The sequence below is a fragment of the Macaca thibetana genome, chromosome 7, assembly GCF_024542745.1.
Source record: "Macaca thibetana thibetana isolate TM-01 chromosome 7, ASM2454274v1, whole genome shotgun sequence".
NCBI classification, from domain to species: Eukaryota; Metazoa; Chordata; class Mammalia; order Primates; family Cercopithecidae; genus Macaca; species Macaca thibetana.
Window position 1 is genome coordinate 18,477,899 of NC_065584.1, and position 9,493 is coordinate 18,487,391.

Consider the following 9,493-nt stretch of genomic DNA (forward strand, 5'->3'; position numbering starts at 1 on the left):
GAGCCTGCCAGCCTATCCCAGATCCTGAGGGTTTCTTGTGATGACATTTCTAGCCCCAAGACCTTCATCTGCCAGGATTTATTACATCATCACTGAAGTGCCCACCCCAGACCCTCGCACACACACATCCCCCAGGAACCAACAAGGAGCTGATGGGAGAAAGGGGAGTGGGAACAAGGAATAGATCACAAAGCACCAGTCACCCTGGTGGACGAGTAGAAAGAGATGTTCTCATGCATCTCTCTGGTTCCTTTTGTGATGGTTTTGTTTTCAGTTGCCCTGTCTGTAGGTCTCACCAACAGTAACCTTAGTGTAGAACTGGCCTTGGCCACCACCCCTCTGCTGGGCCCCCACATCCACTGGTGTCTTTGTCCTCCAAGATGCTTGGGCTGTGTCTCCTGTCCTGCGGTCATGGTGTCACTCTAAGGTCATAGGCCCATCTGTCCTGGTAAGTCTACTGGGATAAATTCCTCCCCATTACACATCTCAAGGTGGTCACCTCTGTATCCTGTGGGTTTGGCCCTTGTTGCTGCCATATCTGATCCCACTGTTGGAATCACTTTCAAAGCTATGATGTGTCCTCCAGGGTACAAATCAATATTCGAGGAGACTTGATTGGGAGGAAGAGCTAAAGTCATTGGGAGCTGAATGTGATGAATCAATCCAAACTGGGTAGTTCTTGAGGCCAAATATAAGGTGGGGCCACCTTAAAACACCTACAACCTTTTTCAATAAGTGACTCTCAAGGGGACTGGAGGAGAGACCTCACGTGGATGATCAGAATACCAGAGGGGGCCCTGTCAAAATGATCACACCTGCAGAATTCTGATCAGGCAACACTGTCTTCAAAGTCCTATGGATTATCAGAGCAGGGAACTTCTCCCCATGGTGCCAGAGACTGTTAAGGCTCTTCTGGGCTTGAAGCTGAGTCTGGATGGGTGCCAGTGAGGGACACTGCAGACCCTAAGCAGTTTCTCCTTACCTTTTGACTGCCCTGCCTGATGAAAGTATGAACTAAGAAGTCACCATCTTTCTAGAAAGTTATGAACAGATGAGGGCATTTTCAGGAGTCTGATATGACTAGGAGGTTTTTGTTTATGAGCTAAAAACTCATGTTCTGGTTACCCTACTTCCAGATCACCAAATTAAATGGCCCTACATATGCACAGCAGAAGTGTGTTCTGCCCTTTTTTTTTTTTTTCATTGATACAAAACCAGGGTTGTGAGCTGGGTATGGACAATTTTTTAAAAGACTCAAGTACAAGATAATAAACATTTAATAATGTTTAATAAATACGTTTATTCCCTTGTACTCAAGTCTTTTAAAAAATTGACCATTTGTTTTGTGTGAACAGACCTTTCTAGAGCAGTGTGTCTAAGTAATGCTCGTAGCAGTCGTACTGTAATTTTAAGTCATTCTTGGGCATTTTTGGACTCAGTAACTGTTTTATGAGAATCGTTTTATGTTACTCCATGATAAAGTAATTTGGAGTATATGTGGCTAAATCTCCTTCAAATACGGCAACTTACTTGAGCGAGTCAGGAATTCTACTTTTTCTCACCTGCTACACATTTCAAACGGACTTCTAAAAAGATAGAATATGGACGAAGTGCATATTCTGTCTGGTGGGGAAAGTCTGAAAACCAAGATAGTGGCTGATTTCTAACTCCCCCCAGGACACAGTTTCTTCATTAAATGAGTCCAGTCTATTCACATTATAAAACAGGAAGGAATATTAGAGACCATTGGTCCAAACTCCCCATTTTATGGACCAGGCAGCTGAGACACAGGAAAATTTTTGCCCAGGATAATAGACGTAGCTAGTTGTGGAGCTGGACTTAAAGAGAAGAACTTTTCTGTCTTATCTATTGTATCCATTTATTTGGTATGTAATTAAAATCATCGGCTCTGTAGGATTTCATAGCTGGCAATTCACCACACATACACACTTAACATAGCCTGTGCATTTTCCATATGGCTATAGTGAAAAATGATTATCTTTTGAAGTAATACATAACATCCTGTTGAGTGGGTGTCCTGCCGTCTTCAACTGTTACCTTACTCTTCAATGTTTATATTGCTTTCAATTTCTCTATTATAAGTAATACTGCAGTGAACATCAGGTATGTGGCATTTACATTCTTTCCACTTGTAAACTTGTAGATTGCCTGTTGGACTATTCAAACAAAAGTGTTATCAATGAGGTAGATATATATACACAGACTTTCTAAGAGGCACCAATGCCAACAGCAATGAATGAAAACCCTGGTTTCGTGACACGCTCACCAGTATTGGATATGATTTTACTCATTAATTTTTGCTAGCAGACAAAAATAGTACTTTGTGGCCATTTTAATTTTAATTTAATTTCTAGCAAAGTTACATTACTTTTTATATGTTTGCTGACCATTTATTATTTATCTTGGTGGAATCATCTGTAACTGACTCTCTAAGAGTTTAAAAGAGAGAATTCATATTTATAGACTCCTTGCTACAATGTCCCCAGTTCACCATTAAATGGTGTCAAGATGCCCAAACACATCACCTGCCTGCAGAGGTTTTACCATATTCAGACACTTCTAGCTGTTCCTATATTAAGACAAAATCCTGCTCCCTAAGACTTTTACCTAAAGGTGCTTAGACTATCCTAAAAGGCTACAAACATGTAATCTTAAATCATCTTGCACATGGCAACAATAATGTTGAAAACAACAACTTCTGAGTCTTTTTCAGAATAAACATTCCAAGTTCTGTCTCCTGTTTCTTTTTTCTGAACATGTTCCCGTTTGTGGTCAGAACCGAGAACTGGTGACAGAATTTCACATACAGTTCAATGATGAGAAACTCTCCCCACCTCATTCTAGATCTTCTGTTTCTGTTAATATAACCAAACCACTGATTCACATTGAAGTTGCTATTAGCTAAAACAACTAAGTCCTGGCTATTGATGTTCTTCTCCAGATATTCATTTTGAATCACCCATTATCTCTGTCAAATCTCCTTGGATTTTGTCCAGTCTTAAGTCAGTTCAGATTGGCAGTGGGCTGGGGGTGAGAGGATTCAGATTTTGTCATCAAAAACATTTGCTTTCCTTCCAGATATCATATGATCACAAATTTGAAAATGTCTTTTGTATATTGATTAGGACAAAGCTAGAGCCATGTGGCATGGGTCTACAGCCCTCCTTGTAGGTCAACTTTCATATCAATCAGCACCTTTCATTGTCAGTCATTCATCATTCAACTAGTTATGCAGGCACCAGACTTTCTGAAGATGCAACCTACATGTCTCCATCTAATCAAAAGTTTATCAAGTACATCCTCATTCTCCAGGTATAAGTCTGTAGTCTTCCTTTATAAGAAAGGAAATAAAGTCATACTGTATGCTAATATAAAGTATGTAAATTTGAAATAAAGCAATGAAAAGGAATAAAATTTCACTTTTGTATAAAAATTGAAATAATGTAAATTCTAATTTATTCCTATGGGGGAATTAGCCTTGATTTATGCAGTTATTATATGAAGTCTTGAGGAACATACCCCGTACATGAAAAGAAACCACAATTCATTCATTCCTTTACTCTGTCTTAGCCCAAGCTGGCTTCCTTGCCAAGAGCTTACAAACTATTAATAATCCACCCAAGATTCTCACCCAGAGGGTGACATTGAGGCTCTGGATTGATATGGTTTGGCTCTGGGTCTCCACCCAAATCTCATGTTAAATTGTAATTCCCAGTGTTGCAGGAGGGACCTGGTGGGAGGTGAATGAATCATGGAGACAGATTTCCTCCTTGCTGTTCTCATGATAGTAAGTGCATTTTCATGAGATCTGATGGCTTAAAAATGTGTGGCACTTCCCCCTTTGCTCTCTATCTCTCTCTCCTGCTGCCATGTGAAGATATGCTTGCTTCCCCTTTGCCCTTCTGCCATGATTGTAAGTTTCCTGAGGTCTCCCAGCCATGCTTCCTATACAGCCTGAGGAACTTTAAGTCAAACCTCTTTTCTACATAAATTACCCAGTCTAGGTAGTTCTTTATAGCAGTGTGAGAACAAAGTAATACATGGATCTGTAGTGTGCAGATATTGTCTTCTGTTTGCAACCTGGAAGTTTCGGTATAATGCCTAGTAGTATTTCTTCAGTTTATGTACATGCCTGTTTAGGGGACTGACCTATCTAGCATGTACTTAGCCTCTAAGTATAGTCAAATGAATTTATATAATTAGCTTCCTTTAAAAAGATGATCAGGAGTTTGGTAACTTCTGGCACCTACTTAATTTTAAATAGTTTCCCCTTTACCCAACATGGCATATATATTTAAGCATCCAGAACTTCAGTAGACTAAAAAGGCTGTCCAAAAACATGAAAGAATAAAGAAATTAAAGAAATAGTTTAGAAAGGAAAGTCTTTTGTTTGTTTGTTTGTTTTGTTTTTTGTTTTTCGTTGTTGTTTTGTTTTGAGACAGATTCTCCGTCTGTCACCCAGGCTGGTATGCACTGGCGTGATCTCGGCTCACTGCAACCTCTGCCTCCTGGGTTCAAGCAGTTCTCCTGCCTCAGCCTCCTGAGTAGCTGAGATTACAGGCGCACTCCAGCACACCCAGCTAATTTTGTATTTTTAGTAGAGACAGGGTTTCACCACGTTGGTCAGGCTGGTCTCGAACTCCTGATCTCACGATCCACCCGCCTCCGCCTCCCAAAGTGGTGGGATTACAGGCGTGAGCCACCTCGCCTGGCCTGAAAAGTTTTTAAATGGATTCTCTCCTTCATTGTCATAGTCAATTCACACTTGCTTTTCAGCAACTGCTATGTGACAATTCGTTAGGTGCTGGAGACACAGATAAAAAATTTGGCTCTTACCTTCAAGCATGATCATGTCCAAAAATCCAGCTGTTTTGATTAATGGGCATCTCACTGGCAGCTGGTATATCCTTCCCCAAACTTTTTAGTAGTTGTTGGTCTTTTCTAGACATAAGTGTCTTGGTTGAAAGATGAATCCAGCTTTTGTCTTCTTCTCCTGCCAGTCTCCCCTCTTCTCACCTGTTAGCTGATGAGACATTGGATAAGAGCCTGTCCACTATCTGCAGACATAGCCATCCCTCCAATGGGTGGATTATTTCTTAATGAACTAATCCATGCTGCCTGGCACCAGCTCTGTGATAAAACGAATCTGGGACATTTCTTCTGTACGATGCTTGATGTTCTTGGCTTATAAACAAACATTTGTCTCCCACCCCTGCCCCGCTCCCTGCTTTTTCTCCCCGCCACCTCACTTTTATCACTCATTTCTCAAAATTGCTCTAAGAGCAAAAGATTGGAGAACCTGAATGGTAGAGGATGCTCTTACTTTATCTTAATAACCCTCCTGCCACTATCATGGCCAAACAAGGGTGTGCAGAGAGCTGCATGAAGCCTTCTGTTGATTATCAGGCTCGCCTTTCCTCCAAAACTCTTATTCACTGAACATGCTGCATAGACCTGCAAGGACTCATCACGTCCAGCCTTCTGCCTGAATGTGGTCCATGGCAGCAAATTCTGCTCTGAGCTAAGAGGGAAAGTGTTCATGCACGCTAATTCACAAGAGTCTTGTTGTATGATACAAAAAGCATGCCTTTTGGTGCTTAATGCTTTCTACTAGGCCATTTCTCTTGTTTTCCTTTCTGTTTCTTTTTTGTTTTGTTTTTTGTTTGTTTTTGAAACAGGGTCTTGCTCTGTCACCTGGCTGGAGTGCTGCAGTGCCTGATTGTAGCTCACTACAGCCTTGACCTCCTGGACATAGACAATTTTACCACCTCAGACCCCCAGGTAGCTGGAAATACAGGTGTGTGCTACCACACCTGGCTTTTTTTTTTTGGAGAGATGGGATTTTACAGTGTTACCCAGGCTGGTCTTGAACTCCTGGCCTCAAGTGATCCTCCCACCTCAGCCTCCCAGGTTTCTGGGATTACAGGCAAAAGCCACCATGCCCAGTCTAGACCATTTCTCTTAGACTAAAAATTTCATCTAACTCATCAGACCCAGTAGGAGGGAAACAACTATATTTTTCCACCTTTACTGGCAGTAACTAATCCCCTTGAGAATGAAAATGTCAACTGGCAACTAAGAAAATTCAGAAGGAGGGATATATATTTCACACCCGAGTTAATTTTTTTACGTTGCAAAGGCAGAAGTTCTCTTCTCTAATGACTTGTAACTTAATGATAACATAAACACACTGTATATAACATTCGTCTTTCATGTTTACGAGGTGCTGTCAAAAAGCCAACCTGTCCATCCCAAATCAACCCTTCTAAGAAGCCTCAAATCATCCTGAGTCCCTCCGGCTCTGTCAGCTCCTCCATGGAACCCAACACCCAGTCTGGCCAGTTGTACTTTAAACTCACCTTCAATCATCCTTTGTCCTCCACTCCTTTGGCCGCCATCCTGGTCAAGTCCCATTTCCTCTTGCCCACATGATGACCACAGCTGCTGGTCTCTACTGACCACATGTTCCTCTGCAGTACCATGAGAATTCTCTTTGCAAATCACCTCTCATTCTGTCATTTCTCAGACCCACCTGAACTGCGGTCATCCTCAATGACTCCAGTCACCAAACTCTTCAGGTTTTTGTGGCTCGGGGCCTCTTCACATTTTTTCTCTCTCCAGGAATGCTCTATTCACTCCCTACCTCTCTCCTCCTGAAAAGTCTCTGTCAGTCCTTCAAGGCCCAAGTCATATCGTTCTCTCACCAAGTTTCAGACCACCAAAGTCCTGTCTCTATTGGTAGCTGTCATCACAGGCTGTTAGGATTCTAAATCCACATGTTGGCTCTCTTGATGGAGGTGAGCTGCTTAGGGGCAGGCATCAGAAGGTATTTTATGCTGAACCCCAGTACGGTGCCTCCCACTTGGATACTTAAGGTGTTTTAAATTTAAGGTGTGTGTTTCTTTTTCACGTCCTCAGTTGGCTGAACAGATAGTTGGCAATGATACATCCATTTCACCAAATTTTTATTTGATTCAGAGCCAGCAAGTGGTATAGCGCTGTCTCTTTTCCACAAGAAATTTGCTCCAGCCTGGGCAATATGGCAGAACCCTGTCTCTACAAAAAATTCAAAAAATTTAGCCCTTTCTCACCAAATTTTGTCATCAAGTCCTATCAATTCCACCTCTTAAGCATCGCTAAGTTCCATCCTCACTGCAGTAGTAACCTCTGTGAGAACCTATATCATTGCTCTGTTGGATTTTTGCAGTTAGAAAACTTGCATTAATTGCTTCCCCTTTCTCCATTTGTACAAGTCAGGCCTCACCAGGGAAAAGGAGACACTCTACGTATATTATCAGTGATCTCCAGAGAAACAGAACCAATAATAAATAGATAGATAGATAGATAGATAGATAGATAGATAGATAGATAGATAGATAGATGATAGATAGATAGATATGATAGATAGATAGATAGATAGATAGATATAGATGATAGATAGATAGATAGATAGAGATGATAGATAGATAGATAGATAATTAGATAGATAGATAGATAGATAGATAGATAGATAGATAGATAGATAGATGATAGATAGATGTTTAGATACACAAGCAGAGATTTATTATGATACTTGACCTACACGATTATGGAAGCCTAGAAGTCCCATAATATGCTGTTTGCAAGCCAGAGACCCAGGAAAGCTGGTGGTGTAATTCAGTCTGAGTCTGAAAGCCTGAAAACCAGAAGAAGACAGATGTCCCAGCTCAAGAAGGGAGATGGAAAATTTGCGCTTCCTTTTTGTTCTGTTCATGCTGTCATCAGATTGGATGACGCCTGCCTACATTGGTGAGTGTGGATCTTCTTTATTTAATTTACTGATTCAAATGCTAATCTCATCCAGCTATGGTCTCACAGAAATAGTGTTTTACCAGCTATCTGGGCATCCCTTAGCCCAGTCAAGTTGCACAGGAAATTAACCATCACACCCAGTATAGGTTGGTGCAAAAGTAATTGCGGTTTTTGCCATTAAAGGTAATGGCATCACAATGGTGAGTTCTCATAACATCTGGTTGTTTAAAAGTGTTTGGCACCTTCCCTCTCTCTCTGTTCGTCTTGCTCCGGCTGTGTGAAGTGCCTGCTCCCCCTTTGCCTTCTGCCATAACTGTAAGTTTCCTGAGGCCTCCCCAGAAGCCGAGTAGATGCCAGCATCATGCTCCCTGTACAGCCTGAGGAATCATGAGCCAATTAAACATCTTTTCTTTATAAATTACCCAGTCTTAGGTATTTCTTTATAGCAGTGTGAGAATGGACTCATACACATGCAGAGCTAAGCCTACCTGAGCAGATGAAGACCAAGGAAGGAAACTGAGGGCACCAGGAACCCCCAAGCCAGCACACTGGTCCTGCCCCTCTTTTATCCATTCCCCCACAACACACTACAGCCACGGTGAGTGTCCAATCACCCATCTGACACCGTCCCCCTGCCCAAAGTCCTATGCTGTGCCCTGTGCTCTGGCTAAGCTACCAGCCAGCCCTCCAGCCTGATCTCCCATCCCCTCCCAGGCCCACTCTGAACCTCAGCTGCTTGGTAAGCTGCAGTTCCTAGGATGTTCCTAGTGCCTTCTGTTGTTTTGCATGGACCACCCTCTCTGCCTTTCTGGAATGTCTTCATGTCTTCCCTCTGTGTTCAACTTCTCCACTCCCTGCTACCAAGGTACCTTGTGGTTAACATGCTTTTATTCTAGCACTCGCTATGTTTCTCCGTGGCTATTGATTTCCCAGTCCCTGTCATATTTTCCTAAAGGGCAAGCTTTTTGCCCTGTACATCTGTTTATTCCCAGGACCTGCCTTAGCATCTGGCTTCAGCAGTCACTCAGCTAGCATTTTTTGGATAGACAGATGGATGAACAAGAGTTCCTGCTCAGATCCTAGCCTGCATACTATAAATGAGAGCATTGCACCCTCTTCCCCAACCACAGCAAGATGCAGGACGGAGCAGGAGTTGGAAATGCATTCAGGAGCATTTGACAGCACGATATTCCCTCCCACCTAGGAGAGCTCCAGGGGCATGAGGCATTGCTCACTGCCCATCTTGGGATCGCAGGGATAAATTGGTGGATGCTTTGGCTTGTCTTGTCTAGGCCGTAACCATGTCCAGGTCCTCTCTGGCCACCAGGCTGAAGGAATCATCCTCCTTCCCCTGAATGTGAGGCCTAGAAATGTCACAGTTCCAAAGGATCCTAAAGTATCTGGATAAAGAGGAACAGAGAGGAAGGGACAGGCCCCACAGGGTCTATCATCTCCCAGTCCAGCCGGTCCTCCTCCTTTGCTTTCTGTCTACAGGTCATGGAGGTGGAGCAGGAGAGGCATGGGCCGAGCTCTGGCTGCCCCGTCCTTAGCTTCATGCTTGTTTTGTGGTGACTCGCCGTGCTGGAGCCTATTTCCACATGAGAAATCACATCAAAACGTCTCTGCACCAACGCTCTTGGCATGGCTAAGTCAAAATTCTCAGATCATCACTGGGGAGACG